The 23306-nt window shown below is 42.0% G+C and overlaps 1 protein-coding gene across 12 annotated transcripts in view; it reads right to left on the bottom strand.

Annotated features, from left to right (window-relative positions):
- NFIB (nuclear factor I B) overlaps positions 1–23306 on the bottom strand; it is a 204859-nt gene that overhangs the window by 113694 nt on the left and 67859 nt on the right. The window lies entirely within an intron of this gene.

Raw genomic sequence — 23306 nt, 5'->3', positions numbered from 1 at the left:
TTACAAACTGTTTTGCTACAACTGCTTAAGCTATGCTAAGCCTACTTTAAATGCAAAACAATGCACTTTCTCTCCCCCCCCCCCGGTGTGTGTGTGTGTGTGTGTGTGTGTGTGGTTTTTTTAAGTGAATCCTACCTTTCTGCAATAGTCTTATTATGAAGACATAAATAATTTCAACAATTGGTAGCTAAGTGGCTGTCTTTACATTTGGCTAACAATTTGTATTAAAGTACTATACTTCCCCCCTAAGCTTTATAATACCATCTGCTCGCTCTCTCCTAATTTGTTTCATGACATTAGAAATATCTCCCTTTGGAAAATGGATTTTGTGTTTTGGGTCCTTTAAGTGAAAAGGCAACACCGAATGGAACTTTACATAGACAAAGGCACAGCCAGGTCTAGATTTAATCCCCCCCCCAAAAAAAAGAATTATAGATCTCTTATCACAATATAATAAAGGATAACAATCAGTTATTTTAAAAAAAGTATTTTGATGAGTGGAAAGGATTAAATGATAAAATTGTTCACACAGTTTTCCTGCCACACACCACCCCCCCAGTGTAATGTAATGTAATGTAATATTGTGTCATACAAATCTGAAGAAAGCGCATTTTCAAAACTAAAAACATAGTGAAAAGGACAGAGGACCTTATAAAGTGTCACACAATACTGATCATTCACCTTTATGACCTGAATTATAGGTGTGATTTCATTTAAAAATGTAAAAATTCTATCTACTGGCAATCTCCGTATAAAACTATTTCAATATTTATCCAGTGCAGCTTTCATGTAAGGCAAATTTGGGGGGGGGGTGCTCATTAAAGGCCTGGAATGTGGAGTGCTAGGGTGCAGTGGGAAGAACAATGCTCAAGAGAGAACTGGAGGGGGGAATCTAGAGCAAGGTTTCTCTGCAGAACGCAAGTTTCTGCTCTAATCAGACATATGTTAGCCTGCGCTGAAGCCATGAATAAACCCTTTTTTCTATAGGCAGTTGCAAATACTATAGTTAAAATGTGAGAAGTGCAGGAGGATCATTTTCAAAATTACTTTATTTTTACGTTTATCCACCTTTCCTTCCATGAGTTCGAGGTGGCCCTCCTCCACATTTCATTCCCCAAACAACCCTATGAGGTAGGTGAGGCTGAAGGTAAGTGACTGGCAGAAGATCAGCCATTGAGCTGAGTTGGGATTTGAACCCAGGTTTCCCAGGTCCAGATCTCTAGTTACTACACTGCAACTGCACTGGTTCTCCTGAAATGTGTGTTCATGAAATGCATTCTCAAGATGCATTCTGCAAAGCAGTACAGTGTAAATTAACCAGCTGACCATTGCAACAAGGGGCCAACAGCCTTAACTTGGGGGGGGGGCTTGGATTCCCATTCCCATGACACACATCAGAACCTACATAAGATGTACTTCTCCAGTGATCATCTGCCAATTAGGTCGCCCAAGCCAAATGAAATACTTGCATGAATATTCTACGGTATCATTACCGCTTCTGTACCTGGACACATATGGTGCTGCACTTGGTATTACAGTGGTCCCTTGGTTTGCAACTGTTTTGTATTACAACCGTTTTGGATTACAACTACGTCAAACCTGGAAGTGCATGTCCCTTTTTTTGGATTACAACCCTTCCCCCCCCTTTTTTGGGGGGGAGGCCCCATTGGCGAAAGCGCACCTTGGGTTACAACCTGTTTTGGTTTACAACTGGACCTCGGGAATGGATTATGGTTGTAAACCAAGGTACCAGTGTAATCAGATTTCCTCCCCTGGCAAGCCTCTTTAAAGGCACAGTGTTGTGTGTCTTCCTAGTGACCTTAAAAAGCAGGGATAGGGGAATCGAGACTGCCTTCCGAGATACAATCCTACTGTCTCAAATTACGCCCCTTATTTTAGGGTTTCCCCATCTAAAATTTCATGCACAAATTTCACAAAATTTTTGAATTAACTGAAAGTTCCAAATGTACGCTTGCATTCCTTTTTGAGCTGCTAATTCGAGTTGGTTAAAATGATACAACTATCTGCATAAGTGGGAAACGTCTGCGAACGTGTATGTGTGCATTGCTTTTAGCCGTCCTCTTGCTATGGGCAGCATTCCAGCCGAAGCTTATGTCTTAAGATACAGATGTTATAAAGGCTTGTGGTTTGGCTCACTTCGTGTTTGAGTTTTGAGAGCATGACTTCGGCAAGCACTAATTTATTTTGAACCTTTCAACATGAGTATACAGTAAAGCTCGGAATAAATTAGCATTGTTCACAACTTAGCCCAATAGGCAAGTAAGGGTGACTTACCATTTTATTCAAGAAATTCAAAAGGACATCATTATAGCTATACAAGCTATAACTTCCCGTTATTTGTAAGGGGAAATGAAGTCCCGAGTGTTTATAGGTTGCATCCAATGAGGTCCCTCTTCCACTGACACTTTGAAGCTACTTTCGGTGGAACCTGGAAGGATGAATTTTTCAAAGACTCTCCCTCCCTCCTGTAGCCCCCACCCCAAAGCAGCTCCCATGCTCTTCTGAAGGGTGCCTCTGAAATGGTCTCCCTGGAGCAGATATTGGGGCTGTAGGGAGGAGAAATAAGCAAATATAGCCTCCCTCTCTGTTCCACTGACAAAAACCTCCCCTGGATAAATGCAGCTTCCAACAGCAGAGGGACACAAACTTACAAAAAAAAATTTAAAAAAATGGAACAGAGCATTCACTGTTTGATTTATATATCATGAGGCCAGGCCTAGCAGAAAACCATGTTCAAATTTTACTCAACAGAATTGCTTTCTGAGTGCATCCAGTTTTCAATGGTATCATGTCACCTAAGCTAGGCTAACCAAAATGGTTTCACAGAAGCCTTCAGAACTAAGCAGGTCATCAACGTGAAGCCGGCAAAAGCGAATTTGCTGCGGTTGGGGTGGGCAGGTTAGAAGAATTTTTCAAAACACAACTATGCTTCAACAGAATAGAAGTATTGCTACTGATCTAAATCTGGAGAGAGTGAGGTGGCCCACCCTTTAACGTTTAAGGAAGTCCTGTGATTTAGTTGTGCTTGTCTCCTAAATATTCTGCCAAATACTCAAAGCAAGTTCACACACAATTCGGACCACCTTAAATCGTGTGATTATTGAACTTACGCGTTTCTTCCCATTTCATTAACTCATCACAGTGCTAAACAAGCACAGACTAAAGAGTGCGCTTGCCCTCAGTTGCTGTTGGCAGTTCGAATTCCCGTGACAGAGTGAGCTCCTGTTGCTTGGTCCCTGCTCCTGCCAACCTAGCAGTTCGAAAGCACGTCAAAGTGCAAGTAGATAAATAGGTACTGCTCTGGCGGGAAGGTAAATGGCGTTTCTGTGTGCTGCTCTGGTTCACCAGAAACAGCTTAGTCATGCTGGTCACATGACCCAGAAGCTGTACGCCGGCTCCCTCGGCCAGTAAAGCGAGATGAGCGCCGCAACCCCAGAGTTGTCCGCGACTGAACTTAACGGTCAGGGGTCCCTTTACCTTTACTTTGGTTACAAAAACAAAAAAGGGGGAGAGCGGATTCTTCCCCACTCCACATGAACAAGCATGTGTACTACCAGAAAACTTGGGGATACTCATTGCCTTGTGTTGCCAAAAATGGCACCAGGCGAACCTTCCTGGGGAGAGCATTCCACAGACGGGGAGCCACTGCAGAAAAGGCCCCGTTTTTGTGTTGCCATCCTCAGTCAGAGGAGGCACAGGAAGAAGGGCCTCAGAGGATGATCTCAGGGTCTGGGAATACAGCTATGCCTGTATGCCATTTTAATAGTAATACAGAAGAACAGCAAGCTCTGTTATTTATCCATGACCATGAACATCGCTAATCATAGCAAACAACTGAACTGGCTCCAGTCTAGCATAAGTTACCTGCAACTTGTACCATTGGTTTCAATATGTGTTGGCCAGAGTTAACTGTAGCTGGAAAAGAGCCTCATGGCTTATGCAACCCTTCATACCAAATGTGAAATATTAACTGCATATAAAGAAAAGGCCTAACAGTGCTAGCAGAGACGTACCCCAACGAGGGCATTTTCCCGTTAGCAATGGAATGCTCCATTCCGCTTAGAAATAGCACATACAGTCGTACCTTGCATCCCAAACGCCTTGGTACTCGGACGTTTTGGCTCCCAAACGCCGCAAACCCGGAAGTGAGTGTTCCAGTTTGCGAACTATTTTGGGAAGCTGGACGTCCATCAGGGGTTCCACGGCCTCCGATTGGCTGCAGGAGCTTCCTGCAGCCAATCAGAAGCCGTGCTTTGGTTTCCGAACATTCTAGAATTTGAACGGACCTCCAGAACGGATTGACTTCCTAGTGTATTACAACTGTAATTTTGCTGAATTATAAAGGCGATCATTAGCTTCTGGTCTTTTCGCCTACCTTCCAAGATATGCAGGATTAACTCTGTCCAAAAGGTCTGGTAGTATTTCTTCAGACTGAAGCCACCTGGAAAATGGTCGCTGATAGAGGTCTCGGCCCTCCTTTACTGAGAAGGGCTGGCTAGGTAAAGCTGGCCACAAAGTTTTGCAAGGCGGTGTGGTGCAATCTAACCCTTTTGTCATATCTTTGGCTACAGGTACACATGGTGGGAGACGGCCTCAGTCTCACTGAGTATTTTAAAAAAGGTATTTACCTGCATTACTAGGGTAAACCTGAATAGGGAGCAAAATATGCTTGTTATATCCTGAATTCTTCCTCTAAGCTATTTGAATTGTCTGGAAATGACTCGCCTTGGGCATCCTTTCGTGTTTTTATTTGTATTTTCAAATCTACTCAAATGTGCAATACAAAAATTAATTAAAATGCTGCTTTTTTCCCCCACCCCAAAGGTGTGTTTTCCATCTTCTTTGTATGATTCCCCTGCTTAAATTGGTAAGAGCTAAAGATTGGTTGCAACTAAAGAATGACTGCTGGTGGTGAAATACAGCTAATTATATGTTTTATGACAAGCCGTGTGAAGGTGCATACAGCAGAGCTATATGCATAAAAGCAGGGTATGTAAACTGACAACTTAATCTCTTGCACATTAAGAGGCTATACTCTAGAAGGCGGCAGATCTTCCGTTCTTGTTAACAAAACCCTATTCTATTTCTACCATGAACCAAAAAAAAAAAAAAAGGAAAATAAATGGAGTTAACAAAAGCAAATGACTAAATTCTTTTCCCTTTTATTACTCGCTAAATATAGTATTACGGGAACGTAAGTGCTTTTTTTTTTTTAATGTCGGGATATGCCTGAAAGCTGTATCAAAGTTTTACCTCTCTTTGTGTTTTTTTAAAAAAAGCTGTGTCAAAATATCATCACGAATCCCGCTGTGAAACGAAATAGCTACTCCGGTAAGACATCACCTTCTTGAGAAAAAACATTATATTTTCAAGTTTCCCTGGGTACGAAATCTCAGATGCACATTGTTTTGAAGTTAACGATAGACCGGACACCTTTCCACAGTCAGTTGTTTGTGCTACTTCTGCTCGGCTGAATTCTCTCGCACTTGGACCACTTCTGAACTATAATGAGACGGTTTTGAAGGCATCTGCCTGGGATTAGAGGCCCTACAACTCTGAATGGCAAGATCAATGTGAACCAATTTCCTGTTTAACTCTGTGCTTGCCGTATTGCCCAAGCACGTGGGCCAAGGCAAAGTTTGTTGTTTAACTACAGTATAACGGGTGCTGAGATTCAGAAACATTCCCTGCTCTTTGGAATGAGCTTATTAAGCAATCGGAATAAAGAAAAAAAAGTGAGATTAGCCAAGGGCTAAGTAAGAAGGGTCACAATTGTCTGGGTTGCATGGCATTTCTTCTGCTCCTCGGAAGGTAACGGGCTTTGAGAAATCAACAAATATTTCATATTATCTGAACTTTTGGACTTCAGGCAAACGGGGTCCCTGAGTACTAATGTATGTTTAACCAGCAAGGCAGCTGTTTATGCTCTTGCTGGTAATATGTTGTTGGACTCTGAGTTACATCAGCTGTAGCGATCCTAGGGAACGTGGGCATAGCCAGGGGCAGCTGCCCCAAGCTGAACGCCATGTGTTAGGAGAAGAAGCTCAGCAAAGAGCAGTTTAAAGAGCTGAACATAGCAGACCTCGATTCAGGTAGGTAGCCGCGTTGGTCTGACGCAGTCGAAATAAATAAATAAAATGTCCAGTAGCACCTTAGAGAGCAACTCTGGGTAGAAGATTTCGTGTGCATGCACACTTCTTCAGATACACTCAAAGGCAAAGGTAAAGGTACCCCTGACTGTTAGGTCCAGGCGCAAACGACTCTGGGGTTGCGCGCTCATCTCGCTCTAAAGGCCGAGGGAGCCTGCATTTGTCCGCAGACAGCTTCCAGGTCATGTGGCCAGCATGACAAAGCTGCTTCTGGCGAGCCAGAGCAGTGCATGGAAACGTCGTTTACCTTCCCGCCAGAGAGGTAACATAAATCCTGGCTATGCCCATGATAGTGAATTGTCATGGATGATGTGAACTGGAGTCCTACAACCTCTCAGGGCCATGAGTTAACCACCCGTTTTGCTTATTTAAAACATATTTATACTTCCCTTCATTTAAAATTTCACAGGCATTTACGATGGAAAAAAGAAATAGTAGCCAAATGATTCTCAATGGCTTAGTATCCACAACCAGCGATGGCCTAGGTGAATGGGTACATTTTCAGAGAGCACAAAAACACAGCAGAGTTGGTGCCCATCTCATTTCAGGGGAGAGGTGACTGCAGAAGCTAGGCACCACAAGACAAAATGTTCTCCCTTAGTTGCTGCGATGTGACCTTCCTGAGACTGTACACACCCAGAAGAGCCTTCTTCTGAGATCTCAACAAGATGAGCAAAGGCTAAATTGTGTTACTAGGGTTCTGATATCAGAATACTAAATACTGTATGTATTGCACCAATTGTTTATACATGGTATAAACTGCAGTTTTCCCACCCTGTGATCTTCAGCTGAAGGGCAGTAGACAAAGTTAATAAACCATCTCCCATCCTAATCATTGTTCCAGTGATAGTTACAGGTAGGTAAACGTGTTGGTCTGATGTAATCAAAACGAAATAAAAAAATTCTTTCCAGTAGCACCTTAGGGACCAACTAAGTTTGTCATTGGTATGAGCTTTCGTGTGCATGCACACTTGGTATCTGAAAAAGTGTGCATGCACACGAAAGCTCATACCAATGACAAACTTAGTTGGTCTCTAAGGTGCTACTGGAAAGAATTTTTTAATATTGTTCCAGTGAGTCAGCACTGTTCCATGGCTCGATAAGTCCCCCTCTTTTATTGTCAGTGATTACAGCAGGTATCTCTCAGCGCCTATGGTGTATCTAAGCAATCTGGATCTGCCTAAATATCATAGGGCATTCACCCTGACTCAACGCCAGGTTCTTGAAGAAGTATATCTGATGAAGAAGAGGTATCTGAAGAAGTGTGCATGCACACGAAAGCTCATACCAATGACAAACTTAGTTGGTCGCTGAGGTGCTACTGGAAAGAATTTTTTAATATTGTTCCAGTGAGTCAGCCATGCCCTTTTCTAGAATACACCTTTCTATTTCCTCCTAAATTCTCCCACCTCTCAGAGCCAGTCTTTATTTCTTGGTACTAAACAAGCTCAGTCCTCATAGGATTGCCTCACATCTGCTGATAACTCTTCTGCATGGATGGTGCCATTGGGTTATTCAAACTGCTTAGTGATTTCCTTGCAACCAAGTGGTACATTGATTTAGTTAAGTAAAATGAATAACATAATAATCCTCAAGTCACCGCAGAACTTCAAAAATAAGAGAGAATGGTATGACACCTTCCCCATTCACATTGCCAGAATCCCAAACTCGAACACTGAAAAGCGGGTAATTTGCAAGGCAAGCTCAGCCATTTTTCCTGCAAATGACTCTTCAAGCTGAAGAAGAAAGACACTGACAAACCAGTAAAACTGAGGTAGGAAATGAGAAGCGACATTGGGCAAGCTCCTCACAACTGGACACTAAAAAGATATCTGAAAGGGCTGTTTCATTGGAACAAAAAAAGAGGTTAACAGGTTACGAAGTAATGAACGCTCACGTCTTTCACAACTACAGATCGTAACATATCCATTTTCCCCTCCTATGAACCGACATGACATTCTGCTTTCGCAACCAAATTGCATGAAAATCTTGGTGGACTTTCATGAATGAGGATGTATTTTCTTATAGTGTCATTGTTTCACGACTTCCCATGTTTATTTGGACAGATTCATAGCGCCGGGTAGGAAATGTATTGGTTGGCAACTTAAAAGTTTTGGAAGAGAACGTAAACACATGGCGATTAGCAAACAGTAAACTCCACTGTGTTTAATTTTGTCTTTAAAAAACAGAAAAGCCAGACAGAAAGCAAAAAAAAAAAGTGGGTGGGGAAGGACAATTTGGCATTATACATTCAAAACATGAGCTTTTGCTCCTCAGTAGCTTCCTAGCTCTTCACCGCATGGCTTCCAGATCTATGCTTGCAACTTTGTTTTATCCTCTACCCCCCATCTATTAAATAATAATTTAATAATAAGTACTGGTAACTTACTTTTGATTTACACAACACAAATACAGCACAATCTATACTATTAGCTGTGTGGTTAGGAAATAAAAGCTATGATGAGGGTTGGTTGTTGTTGTTGCTGCTGTTTAAAAAAAACACCTTGCTTTTTATGTCTCAATTAGGTGGGCTGTGTTATCGCAAGTTTGAAACGCTTTAAAATAAACGTAAACAAGCAAATAAGTTCCTGAATGAAAGCCATGAACGCTCTTGCCACTGAACTTAGTAGAAGTTAAGCGGACAACAGAAAAAGAAAAACTGAAGGAAGAAAACAGGGTAACTTAAGAAATAACAACACAGACCGCCTGATGGGTTAGGAGAAAAAGAGGAACAATTTGGTAGAGAGAGACCTGTGGGCAGGGAGATATTTAAAAGGGGGACAGCTAAGGAATAGCCTTGCAGAGGTGTGTGTAGTGGAAAAAAAGAAATTGAGGTGCAACAGAGATGGGAATGTAAAGTCAGCTAGGGTGGTACAAAAAGATGCAAAAGAAAATTCTACAGAATACCAAGAGAAAGGGAGGGTGCAACATAAGTGTAGTGATAGGTTGCACAAAGGAAGGAAGGAAGGAAGGAAGGAAGGAAGGAAGGAAGGAAGGAAGGAAGGAAGGAAGGAAGGAAGGAAGGAAGGAAGGAAGAGCATTGCAGGGGGTTGGACTAGAGGACCTCTGGTGTACCTTCCAATTCTACAGTTCTATTACACTTTGTGCAGAGAACAAGAAAAAAGATTGCATTCTGGATTGCAGAGTGGAGAATGGGTCCACACACAGATCTGCAGTGACAGGCAGAGCAGAAAGGAAGATAAGAACGAACGAACTATGGAGCAGAGAGGAAAAAGAGGTTGTCTTAAAAAGAAAACAGTGCGTAAGAATTGTAACAAAAATGCTTTTCTGTGGTTAACTTGAGTTGTATGTGTCCAGCCTACATAGTATGCCCAGATCTGCCTGAAATTCTCGTGAGAAATACACTGTACTCCTGCCATCCCAAAGCAAGCTTCGCTTTTCCGATCACCTTCTGATCGCTACGGGTTGCTGCAATATCCACGCACGCACACCGAAAGCAATGTGGCTCATTGTTTACCACTTACAAGCACAAAATACTGAGTAAATAGTATTCAGTAATCGATAAAGACGAAAAGCATTTCCTTCCGCAAGGCCCTGCAGCTGAGAACTTGCATCCGCCAGGCGCAGTGAGTTCATTTTGAAACAAAAGTAGGAAATGGCTGTATCCCTAGTACTTTGCTGCGGCCACATGAGTCAGTGCCTTGGAACTACATCTCTATTCCTCACTCAAAAAAGAAAAAAAGCTGATAAATACCACCGGCTATTGAGATAAAGCCTTAGCTCCAAAGCTTTTCCAGCCTTTATTTTTTCGCTGCTGTCGTGAAGAGAGTGTGCTTAGGAGCCAGAAGGTGTAAGATTGGGAACTGCCCAGTTAAAATCCTAGCCCGGCCATCAACACACAAAGTGCTGATAGACATGGCCCTGTCACTCAGCCCTTATCCCCACATCTGGAATATGATGTGGGACAGAATGCCAAGAGGCCTGTTTTCAAAGCCCTACTCAGCCACTAAGCTCCCTGGAATGTGCCTCACCATTTATGAAGCATAATCTAACTCATAAGGTTATTTGGAGGATAAAACGAGATACAGTAATATTATCATAAGCTCCAGGCCTCTGAGACAGGGCAGGGAAGAAATCTAAATTAAAAAATACAGATTTGCTGCAAATATATCCTGCAACGGAATGATTTGTTATCTGAGAGGCTGTTTTTCTCTGAACTGCCTATGAAATTCCTTAAGTTGGGTGAGGTGGGTGTTCCTCCATCTCCTACAGCTACGATTCTTCTCACTTCCCCTCTTGAGACTCACCCAGATTCACCCCTGCCCTTACTATACCCTTTCCCCTTTGGTCCTTTTTGGTGGATTAAGGACCCAACAGGGGTATCTAGGCAATATGAAACACACTGACCAGATCCGAACCTAATGCTAAGCCAGGGTTAAATAGTCAAGTTTATTTCTTTGTTTGTATCTGAACTCGGTCCAGAACGCTGACTGGGGCTTATTTCGCGGAAACAAAACGATGGTGTGAAACCACGATTTGTTGTTGGCTTACAAAACTAAAGCTTGTTTTAACTATAGCTTGCTGTTATGTCTGAACCAAACAGCCTTGGTAAACTACGGTTTGGCTGGCTGCCCTGCTGCAGACACTCAACAAGCAACCAAGACAGAAGGCAAGAGCATCTGGAAAACAAACCAAGCTTTGAAGAAGCAAGCTATGGCTTCTTTGCTTGTCTGTGAGACAACTCGTGGTTTGTTCAATAAACCATGGCTTTAAAAAAACCACAGCTTAGCGGTGGTGCTCAAGGCATATCAAAAACCCACATGGATTCATGTGGTTATTTCTAGTCATGACTTTAGGTGGCAGAGATGGGAGCAGAAAGAGAGAAATGGCAATACACTCACCTCCTAACATGAATATTGCTCTTTGAGGTTCCAACCAGTCTAGGATACCCCATTGTAAACATATATCTTCTGGTTTTCTTTTCCAGTTAACACTCAAGTTCATGGTTTAGGCAGTGGTGTCCAAACTTTTTTCAAAGAGGGCCAGATTTGATGATGTGAAGGGCCGTGAGGGCCGACCAAAGGGCCAACTAAAGTTGTTAACCTTTTTTTAGGACTGAAGTAGTTGAGCTTTTTTATGATTTTACCCCAGGAAATAAACCACCACAAGGGCTGGATTAAACCATCCAGAGGGCTGGAATAGCCCTACCCCCCAAAAGACTTTGGACATGCCTGGTTTACTGGGAATGCTCAGTCTTCATTTAGCTATTTTGGAAAGCTTGGGGATTTATTTACCACCTGAGGTTTTGTTTTTCTTTTTTTAAATATTTACTGAACAACCAAAAACCTCAGGGGTTCCCTGAGCAGGTCTCTACATACCTCTGATTAGTCAGTTATGCAATCCCATCAGCACTTTCCGCCTGAGCTCAGAATTAGATGTAATGATATACGGATATGGAAATGGAAATGGATAGTTATTATAAAAACATCATATTGTTTTATCATTTATAAAAATCCCCCCCCCACACACACACACCTAAAATGCAGTTTTACTGAGGTAAAATATATAAGCGGTGTAGATTTGCAGAGGAAATTGGCATGGGTACTTAGGACAGGAAGTTAAGAATATCACATTTAACTAACACAGCAAGATAATTAATGTTGACAGAATATAATTATCTAATTGACATATAGCCAAAAGTGGGTAGCTAAGAATCTTTTTAATTAATGCAATTTCACCTTGTGAAAGGTATCATGAGATCTTTAATGATTTAAGTTATCACTGCTAGATCCAATTATTTATTTCAAAAGATTAAAAATTCAGTAAACGCAAACTACTTCCAGAAGTAATTTTAATTGTGCATACTACACATTTGTTAAATTAAAGTTTTGTTTATGTGAGGTGATCTTACGAAAACCACCGCGCTGCCTGCATTCCTTTTCAGTTCAGTATCTGAGTTTGGTTAACTATGTGAAATTCTTTCACTGAATGTTAACAGAATCTTATGTAACAGCACATATCTCTTTCATCATGTGGGAGAGACTATTGAAAGAAAGGAGTAAACAAGAACTAACCAGGATTTCTCCACTCATGGTGAGCTTTTCCTGTTTTGAAACAAAACAAAACATGGAAACCCTGAATTCTGCTAACAAGCCACAATCTCCTCCACACCATAAATTACAACGGGATTGTTCAACTTTGCGCTGTGGCAGCGAAATTCGGTTGACGGCGAAATTAAGAGATCAAAATGATGAGCTTTATAGAAGAATGGAGGCGTTTTGTGGACTATTTTTTTTAAAAAAAATTACAGTCAAATGAAATCACGGGCAGGATTTCAAGAAAAAAATAAAAATGGTAAAATAATTGTAATGGAGAAACTTTTCGTAATAAATATATAATGCAGTGGGAAAGGTATAAAAACACTGTGGAGGTGATGGTGGAAAGTAAACAATGTAACATTGGATTTGAAGTATTTTGTGAAAATGTTTGAAAAATCATAGATAGATGATAGATTGGGCTGGGTGTCCATCAGTATGCAGATGATACTCAGCTCTACCTCTATTTCAAATCAGAACCAGTGAAGGCGGTGAAGGTCCTGTGTGAGTGCCTGGAGGCGGTTGGAGGTTGGATGGTGGCTAACAGATTGAGGTTGAATCCTGACAAGACAGAAGTACTGTTTGTGGGGGACAGGAGGTGGGCAGGTATGGAAGATTCCCTGGTCCTGAATGGGGTAACTGTGCCCCTGAAGGACCAGGTGTGCAGCCTGGGAGTCATTTTGAACTCACAGTTGTCCATGGAGGCGCAGGTCAATTCTGTGTCCAGGGCAGCTGTCTATCAGCTCCATCTTGTATGCAGGCTGAGACCCTACCTGCCTGCAGACTGTCTCGCCAGAGTGGTGCATGCTCTAGTTATCTCTCGCTGGAACTACTGCAATGCGCTCTACGTGGAGCTACCTTTGAAGGTGACCCGGAAACTAAAACTAATCCAGAATGCGGCAGCTATACTGGTGACTGGGAGCGGCCGCCAAGACCACATAACACTGGTATTGTTGGTTGATACCTACCACCAAAATGCCTGATTATTTTATAGGTGCATATGGATGATAAGAAGGAGCGTCTCCACCCCCATCGTTTAGCCCGAACACTGAGATCCAGCGCCGAGGGCCTTCTGGCAGTTCCCTCCCTGCGAGAAGCAAAGCTACAGGGAACCAGGCAGAGGGCCTTCTCGGTAGTGGCGCCCGCCCTGTGGAACGCCCTCCCATCAGAAAAACAACTACCAGATTTTTAGAAGACATCTGAAGGTAGCCCTGTTTAGGGAGGCTTTTAATGTTTAATAGATTATTGTATTGTATTTTTTTTTGGAAGCCGCCCAGAGTGGCTAGGGAAATCCAGCCAGATGGGTGAGGTATACATAATAAATATTATTATTATTATTATTATTATTATTATTATTATTATTATTATTATTATAGATGAAAGATAGATAGATGATAGATACATAGACAGAGATGATAGAGAGATGATAGAGAGATAGAGAGATAGATAGAGAGATAGATAGGTAGGTAGGTAGGTAGATAGTAGATAGATAGATGATAGATAGATAGATAGATAGATAGATAGATAGATAGATAGATAGATAGATAGATAGACGGCTCTAATGTCTCATATTTCAAATGATGGACTGACTGTGATTGATTCTCAGTTAAACATCTGGCTAGTTCAGATGTCTATCTTGAGCTAGGTAAGAGCTTTCAGAACTTCCAAGAAGAAAGGTCACTTGAAGCAGGAACAGTCCAAATATATTTGTTGTTGTTTAGTCGTTTAGTCGTGTCCGACTCTTCGTGACCCCATGGACCATAGCACGCCAGGCACTCCTGTCTTGCACTGCCTCCCGCAGTTTGGTCAAACTCATGTTCGTAGCTTCGAGAACACTGTCCAACCATCTCATCCTCTGTCGTCCCCTTCTCCCTGTGCCCTCCATCTTTCCCAACATCAGGCTCTTTTCCAAGGATTCTTCTCTTCTCATGAGGTGGCCAAAGTATTGGAGCCTCAGCTCCAAATATATACATTGGTCTATTTCTACCTTTCTTAACAGTGACAGGGACAATGCATAATGTAGGAATATTCTCCACAACTTTGAGCAGGGCAGCAGGGTGGGATGGGGTAAGTGAAGTCAAGCTGCAACCATTAACTATAATGTTCTTCACTGCTCCTGCTCAGGCTGCTGTTAATTAATATTGACCTAAAATAATGAGTGGAAGCCCGAGTTCTTTTACACTGACGTAATAGAAATGTCTGCTTGCCGTGACTGCAATTGCACAAAGCGATAAATCTCTCTCTCTCTCTTTTAAAATGAGATACACAGAAGTTTTGCACAAATCTCTACTTCGTTTTTACTCTGGGGAGTGCTGTGCAGGAGAAGTGCTTTGAAATAAAATCACGTGGAAGGGCAGCTCGCGGAGGACTTCGGGTCCCTCTCAAGTTACAAGTCTGAATTGTTTACACAAGTACAAAAAGTATGCAGTGCATTGTTTATAGAATAGGAAAGAAATGTAGAGTATGCAAAAGGAAAGTTGAAAAACCAAATAACAGTAACAGCTCTATCTTGTTACAAACGCTTGGCAGTATGTCTAAGGCAGTACAGTATTGTCAAACGCTGATACAGTATGTACTGTCCGCCTGCCGGAAACACACAAACACACCCCTCCAAACTTGAAGGCTCTTCTTTGGCCATCATCACCCCCGGTTTGGAGAGAGTTTCAAAAACTCAAGACATCTCCATACTAAAATACGTACCAACCTTATTAGAACTACATTATACGATCACATAAGATTCACAAGAGGAATACTAAAAAATCCATTCGCCACAGAATTTGGGTGCACTGAGGAAAAACACTGTAAACTCTCACTTTAAAAAAGGGACAGTCCAACTTGGAAGATCAGTCAACTGTGTGTGCCTACTACAATTTAGCTTTTGCAGAACATAGACTCATAAAATTGGAAGGGATCCCAAGGGTCCTCTAACCCAAACCAGGAATCTTTTGCCCAGTGCGGGTCTCGAACCCACAAGTGCAAAATTAATGACAGTCTCCCAACTGAGCTATCCCAATTGTTGCACTAGTCTAGATTCAAAGGCAAGAAAAACGAATAGCCTTGCTGCAAGGGGAGTCTGAGGCAAATGAGGAAATGCAATACAGGTTGACTCAGAAGTAAACCCCGTTGTATGCAGTAGGGATTACTCCCTCGTAAGCATACACAAGGGTGCAAAAAAAACCAACCCAATCTTTTCCATACACACGAGCTTGACTAGTCTATCTGGTTACAAGTCCTTATATTGGTTTGATTAGAACCATACCGGATCTCAGTTTGATGCATTTTTAAACTTCATGCTTTGCAACTTACAAGTCATGTGCCCTTGGCTATATTACCAACTGAAAGTTCCCTGCATTTTAGAGAGTATGGTTTGCACAACTCCAAGGAAGACATGAGGACGAGTTCATGCTTAAAGCTACCACGAAGCTCTAATTAGTACAACCGCACATTATGAATGCCCGTAAAAAGCCCTTTCAGGACTGTTATTTTTAAGCAACACTTAAAAGGAGGTTCTCAGGGGAAATTATTTACCAACAGTATTTTAACTGCTCTTCGATACGCCGCAATGCAAACAGACATTTCAAAGGAGCTCCTGAAAAATGACTGAAGTCCCTCTGAAATAAAATTTAGCAGGACTCTGCCACCTCTATTTATACTTTTGAAGCCATCGTGATCCTTCTTCCAGTTCCATATTTCAGAGAACAACTAAGGGGAGGGGCGGAGACTATGAAAGCCAAATTTTAATTTAGAATTTAATAAAAACTGATTAAGCCTCATAGAGCACAAAACAAAGCTACTCAAATATTTCAGCTCCTTCTTTTTGCAGGAATGAAAGAAATGCTGTCTGCTGAAGCAGATGACAGATGCTGTCTTAAAGATAAGTATTATTTATATTTCTGTACCAGATTTCTAGTTATGCCTTTATCGTGCATTGGTATACAATCAACAAAGCATTTCTTCATTATTAGTCACAGACTGTACAACTTACAGTTTCTATGAGAATTTGGTTTACCTAAAATGTTGAGAGACTTGAACAAAAATCATATATAGAAGTTTTAAGGAACCGTTCAAAGAATTCTTTGACATTATTTCCCAACGATTCTGACAGAAACAATGCAGAGGGACTGAAAAGACTATGGCCATAAAAGTACCAGTTCTCTCTGTGACTAAAAGAATGTGAGAACTCGAGAATTTTGGGGAGCACAACCTCTTGGCAGAAAGGGAGCCTTCTTGTTCTTATGTGAAGGCAGAGGTCTTCTTCACGTGCTCAGGTAAGTATGTGTAAGAACAGGCTTTCTGCAATAATAAAAGCATTACTAATAATGAAGGACTGGCAGTGAGTGGAAGCATATACATTAAAATATTTAAAAATTATACCGGCAGTTAATTTGCAAGGTTTTCCCCTTTTTATTTTTCGAGAATGAGAAACACACAACTAGGATAGACTACATAAAACATTAATTGAACACAGGGCATACATTTCCTTCACCCAACGATAAGCAAAAGCACATTTAGAATAATATAGTAAACCCACAGTGGTAGCTAATCAGTAATTATACAGTGGTACCTCGGGTTACAAACACTTCAGGTTACAAACGCTTCAGGTTACAGTCTCGGCTAACCCAGAAATAGTACCTCAGGTTAAGAACTTTGCTTCAGGATGAGAACAGAAATCGTGCGGTGGCAGCGTGGCGGCAGCAGGAGGCCCCATTAGCTAAAGTGCTGCTTCAGGTTCAGAACGGTTTCAGCTTAAGAACAGACCTCTGGAATGAATTAAGTTCTTAACCAGAGGTACCACTGTAATGTAGTTCTCTTAACTCCCCCCACCCCCGGTCAACAAATACAAAACATGAGAATGACAGTTCACCAAATCTCACAACTAATTTAACCTATTTTCTATTTTCCAAATGTACAGGCAACAACTGATTTAGGCACGTTCAAATGACATGCTGTCGCAAGCACGCACGGTGTTGAATCCAGAAGTGACCCCAAGACTCCGAAAAGACGCCACAAAAAGGGGCAGAACTGAGACATGTGCAGGGGTCCTGGACATGAACCCCGTGCAAAAACAAGGATGCCCTGTATCACATTCATATGGCATGCAACAGGCATGCATGCATTAACAGGACTTAGTTTTTCAGGTTTATTGCAAATTAACCCAGATTTGAGATTTAAGGTGACCTATCTACTCTCTCAATTTTCACAAGTCACAAAACTCTAAATCACTATTTTAATGAATTTTTGTCAATTTATTTTACAAATACAAAGTGTAAATGAACAAACTAATATTTACATATCTATATAGAGAGATTCTCCAAATCCCGGGACTTCCCCCCCACCCCACCCCCATGGAGTCTCAGTTTAAGCATCTGCAGCTGCATATTCATCCATACTCCAAATTTTCCATCAAACCTTGTTATCCCTAGTAATTTTTACACCACAGGTGATTCAGAATCCTGATCTTGTTTCCATCTGCTTACAGTGGTCACCTAAATAACTTATAAAAATTTCCCATTCTTTAATAAAAAATTTGTCCTCTTGGTTTCTGAGTTTTCCAGTCAGTTATGCCATTTCGGCATAGTCCATCGGCTTGGTTTGCCATTCTTCTCTGCTAGGGACAAAACTCTAAATCACGATTCAGTCTCCATGTGGGTACTAAGGTGATCTGACCATTTGCCATTTGCAGCTTTCTGTACCTATTCATCTTCCATTCTAGTAGCTGCACAACGTGACAACGGCATCGATGTTGTGAGGACTGAGAAGGAAGTGGGGAAGAGTATCCCAGGATTTGTTAAAGCCTGGCAAGGAGGCCACCTTCACAACACCAGGAGGCAAACTGCTCATTATCTGGCTTTGCAGGTGCAAAAGATCTGGAGCCAACTAACAGGATTTGCTCCAAATATTTCCAATAATTTCCGCCGCTTTCATCCCTTAAGTAATCTCCAAAAATAATTTGCATGCAAATAGCAAGGCTATCTTTTCTGCTCAGCAAATAATGAATCACCGGCACATGTGTGCATGTATGCACAAGTCAAGAAAGTGCCACGTCAAGTGTAGAAATGCTTTGGAAACAAATCGTAGTTCTATTCTAGTACTATGGGCTAAAGAGTTTCTCTTCTATTCCAATGTGCTCCACTTTTATATATATATATATAACTAATAGGGTGCAAAGTTAAATAAGGGAAATAAGTAGCCGAAAACTAAAAAATTGCAATAACATGGGAAATAATCCAAAATGATTGCCCCCTGTTGATGACTTATCATGGCTTTCTATCACTCTGCAAAGGAAGAACTTGCCAAAAGAACGATATAAGATTACTATATGAAATCATTTAATTCCAATGGGAGTTTCCATTCAGAGAGAAAGAGTGTTGCATTTATATAAGCCTCCTTGACCACAACACTTTTGTCGTGAAAGGAGTGAACAGTTAGGATCCAAGCCTACAAACAGACAAGTTGTGCCGTTTACGATTCAAAACAACATGCTGCAAACAATATCAAGTAATGAAGAAATAAAAGGTAGCTGTCAGTTTAAAAAACCCAGTAGCTAAAAATCAGAGATGACAAGACTATTGAAAGCATGAGCTGGGTTGGTGCCTCAAAATGATGTTTTCTGCCAACAGATTTCCCCAATGTGCAGATACAGAGGCAGAACATTAAAAGTACTCTCCATAGCATGATTTTCATGAGAGAGAGAAAAGACACTTAATTGTCAATAAGAATATAGAAACTTAAGAAGCCACCATATACCAAGTCAAACCATCAGTCCATCTAACCTAGTACAATGGTACCTTGGTTCTCGAATGGCTTGGCTACCAAACAAATCGGTTCCCGAATGCCGCAATCCCACAAGTGAGTGTTCCGGTTTGCAAACATTTTTTTGGAAGCTGAATGTCCAACGCGGCTTCCGATTGAGTGCAGGAAGCTCCTGCAGCCAATCAGAAGCCGTGCCTTGGTTTTCGAACGGTTCTGGGAGTCGAACGGACTCCCAGAACGGATTAGGTTCGACAACCAAGGTACCATTGTATCCCTATACCGGAGAAATAAAAAACATAACCCGTCAAGCAAGATTTCCTCCGAGCATTATTGTATGACAATCATATCTAGTCAACAACACTGGGGAAAAGTGAAGGATGGAGTTCAAGATAGAAAAGGAGCGGTTTAAGCTACCTGGTGGATATATCATACCATATCACACCGTTTGCCTTAAGCAGTTCAGAAAAGAAAACAGTTTTGAAACTTGCAAGAAACTTGCCTCTAAAAACCAGCCTTTGTTAAATCGGAAAGCTTACAAGTCCAAACAGCCCCGGCCAACGAGGCCACGTTGACTGGAGCTGGTGAGAACATCCTAGTGAAAGCTAATCTAAAGGCTCACCTCTCCTTATAGGAACCTTGTCCTCACTTCACAATCATCCTCAGAGGCCCTGCTCTGGATCCCCTGAGTGTGTCAAGTAGACCGGATGGAGTCTTCTCAACTGGGCCACAGATGCTTTGAACTCTCTCCTGGAGGAGTACATCTTACCTCGTTGCAGTTGATTTTGCCGAATGTTCCACACAGCACATTTGAGGCTCTCTGAGTTGGAAGATATCTCCTTCCCTGGGACACTGCTGGGCAAAAGGCGCCAGGTTGCCCCCAAGATTGAAGTGGCCCAGCCTGCGTCAGTCATGCGCATTTCCCAACAGGCAGGTGCAGCCGTCCGCTAGGCTAGGTCGGTCCCCGCAACACTGAAGGAGCCAGGTTCCTTTCAAACACATATGGGGGTGGGGAGGGGCAAAGACACCTTCGATCCCTAGCGTTTGCACACCTGCTGCTGGGTTTCTGTCTTTGCTACTGCTCAGCTGTTTGATTTGTTTTGATTTCTTTTACAAAATAGGTTTGAATATTGTTTCAGTTGCTGCTTTATTATTCGCTTGATTTTCATTTCATTTGCCTCATAGAGTCTCAGCTGAAAAGGTGTGAGCCGAATCAGCCGGTAAAACATGAGACACTTAATAACAGGGTCGTGGGTTTGAGCCTCACTTTGGGGGGGGGGGGAGTTTCCTGCATTGCAGGGGGTTGGACTATCAGGGGTCAGTAAACTTTTTTAGCAGGGGGCCGGTTCACTGTCCCTCAGACCTTCTGAGGGGGGGGGGCAGACTATATATTGGGGGGGGTGAACGAATTCCTATGCCCCACAAATATCCCAGAGATGCATTTTAAGTAAAAGAACACATTCTACTCATGTAAAAATACACTGATTCCCGGACCGTCCACAGGCCGGATTTAGAAGGCGGTTGGGCCGGATCCGGCCCCCAGGCCTTAGTTTGCCTACACATGGACTAGATGATCCTCACGGTCCCAACTCAACTCTGCATTCTATGAAATATAAAATGCAAATCTACAAGCTAAAAAGAACTAATCCTCTGGTGCTTCTTTCCAAATAGCTTCCTCCCCCAATGATTTTCGCCACGCAGAATTTTTAACAGCCTGAGCAATGAGCAGATTGCAAGATTTAAATATTAAACGACAACAGCGGTTAAAAAAATATATAAAAGAAACTTTGGAGAAAGGAATCAGCCGGAAGTTCTAACCTAATGTTATTAAATGTATTTGTTTAAGATAAAGTCATTCAAGAAGTGACAGGAGGGGAAAGGCTTTTTTTCCCGTTTCACAATATTTCCTTTGTTTAGGAGGAGAAGCAGCTAAACAGTTAATCTCCAGCAACTGATCTAGGAAGAATACTAGTGGCTCACTGCCCATCATTCTTTGAGACAGAGCTTGTAAAAAGAGGGGAAAAATAAAATAAAACCGGGTATCTTGTCCAGCTCAGCAGTTAACTGATTATACTAGTGAGCTCAATGGGGCTCTCAGCCAACCACTGAGACTGCTGCCAGCCCCCTTGGGTATCTGGAGGCTAAGTTCCAATGTGGCTTTTATTCTGCCAGGATCACATGATGTCAGTGCTATTTTCTCCTGACCAGAATAACCAGTCATTCAGGTTTCAGCAAATGATATGCAAACAACCTATCAGATCAACAAGCCTTGTGCTTAACTTCAAGAGGTTACACACACAAAAGGTGCTGCTGCGTACTCCCCCCCCCTCCATCCAGTGTACTTGGGGAAGGGAGGAAGTCTCTTGAAGCCTCCTTAGTACTTATCTAGGCTTACCCTAACAGGACGAAAATGGCAAATGAATCCAGCTACTGGCGGGGGGGACGGGGACGGGACCCATCTCCCTTCGGTTTGCAAGGATCGGGCAAGCGTGTTAGCGCGGGAAGAGCCGGAAAAACAAATAAAACTAGGCTTCAGTCCTATGCAGACTTATACCTGGGAACAAGTCCAATACTCACAGTGACACCTTTGCAAGCTCCCAAGCTAAAACAGTACAACGCATCATCAGAGATCTACAGCCTCTCCTGGACAATGACCGCTCCCTTTCTCAAGCTCTGGGAGGAAGACCTTTCATTGCCTACAGACAGCCACCCAATCTTAAACAACTCCTCACCCACAATAATACAACCACCAGACTTAACATGGACTCTGGTACCAGAGCCTGCAATAAACCCAGATGCCAACTTTGCTGCCACATACACCCAGACAACACCATTACTGGCCCCAACAACATCCAACACACCATCTCAGGACTATTTAATTGCTCATCATGCAAAACCATTTGCAGTCGTTTGCAGTCATCAACAGCTATCAGTCAGTCAATCACCCATTTCCACCACCCTTCTGAGTGATCCCCCCTCCCCATCCCCACCCCTCCCCACCCCTTCTCTACATAAGTGCCTGGAAACTTCCATTTCACTGTATCTGAAGAAGTGTGCATGCACACGAAAGCTCATACCAAAATAAAAACTTAGTTGGTCTTTAAGGTGCTACTGAAGGAATTTTTTTATTTTACCTTTGCAAGATTAGACTCTATATGTCAAGTGCTAACAGGCAGAGATATCTGTGCAGAAGTGAGCCACATTTCTATGTTGTCCTAGAAACTACTTTCTTCCGACGCTCAAGGGATTTTGCAATCTGCGAGGGATCAAAAACTCCCATAAAATGTCAAACTGCAAAGATCCCATAAAATCCCATAAAATGCCTCTCTTTAATAAACATTAGCAAGAATACCTGCAGGTGGTTGCAGCCAAATTCTCATTAAATAGGTAACTTTAAAAAAGCAAAAAGCAAAAGAAACCCACTGCAACACGACAAGTTGCATCAAAACACACGATTCTCTAAATGCAGGTGGATTTTCCTCGTAAAGTCTTACACATCTCTGGCTGTCCACCTCAGAGCAATGTGCAATAACCGAGTGAAGGAGGGGAAGTCTGACTGATCACTACCTCCTAACAACTTCAATGGTAATTTTATAGTAATATAGAAAGGCAGGATACAAATCAAAAGTGAAATGAAATGAAATATGAACAGATGTGTGTTTCCAGTTTATCTGACTGGCATGCTTGAAGAAGAAATGTCTCATGGGCTTTTTATTTCTCTGCTAGTTCTTCACAGTAAGAATTTAGAATCCACTAGCTCCCTGATGTTCCTTCTCTTTGCTTTTATCTATCTCTGAATGCTGACAATCCAAGTTACATTCTTTTATCCAGATAACTCTAAGACTTGGTTATCTAAACAAGTTGTGTGTGTGTGTGTGTGTGTGTGTGTGTGTGTGTGTGTGTGTGTGTTTCCCCTCATTAAAAATCTTGGAAGTGACAGTTTGAAGTGCCTTCCCTTACACATAACTGCTATGCCAATTGACAGAACTTGGCTGAAGACTGTAAACTATAGTGGGCAATTTATCTCAAGCTACATGCCATTGTCTTATGTGACTGAGCCAGATGAGTGATCATTATTATGGAGGGGAATCCCCAGTTGGCAAACGGCTGGTTTAGTTGGCTCCAACCACATTGTCAGAGGAAGGAACTTGGGAAAGCCTAGAACGAAAATTCCAAAGTTGTAGAAATAGATTCCAAGGCATAGGCAAGAAGTCGGTTTATGAGAAATTACAGGTCCAAACTCATTCGGTTTGATCCAAGCTAAAAAATTGCACCAGTGCAATACAGTTCTTACTTGGCAAGGCAGGATAGCTGATTTTCACTGATCTCC

Source organism: Zootoca vivipara, chromosome 15 (assembly GCF_965207765.1).
Source record: "Zootoca vivipara chromosome 15, rZooViv2.hap1.1, whole genome shotgun sequence".
Classification (NCBI taxonomy): Eukaryota; Metazoa; Chordata; class Lepidosauria; order Squamata; family Lacertidae; genus Zootoca; species Zootoca vivipara.
This window is presented reverse-complemented; position numbering and strand designations above follow the sequence as displayed.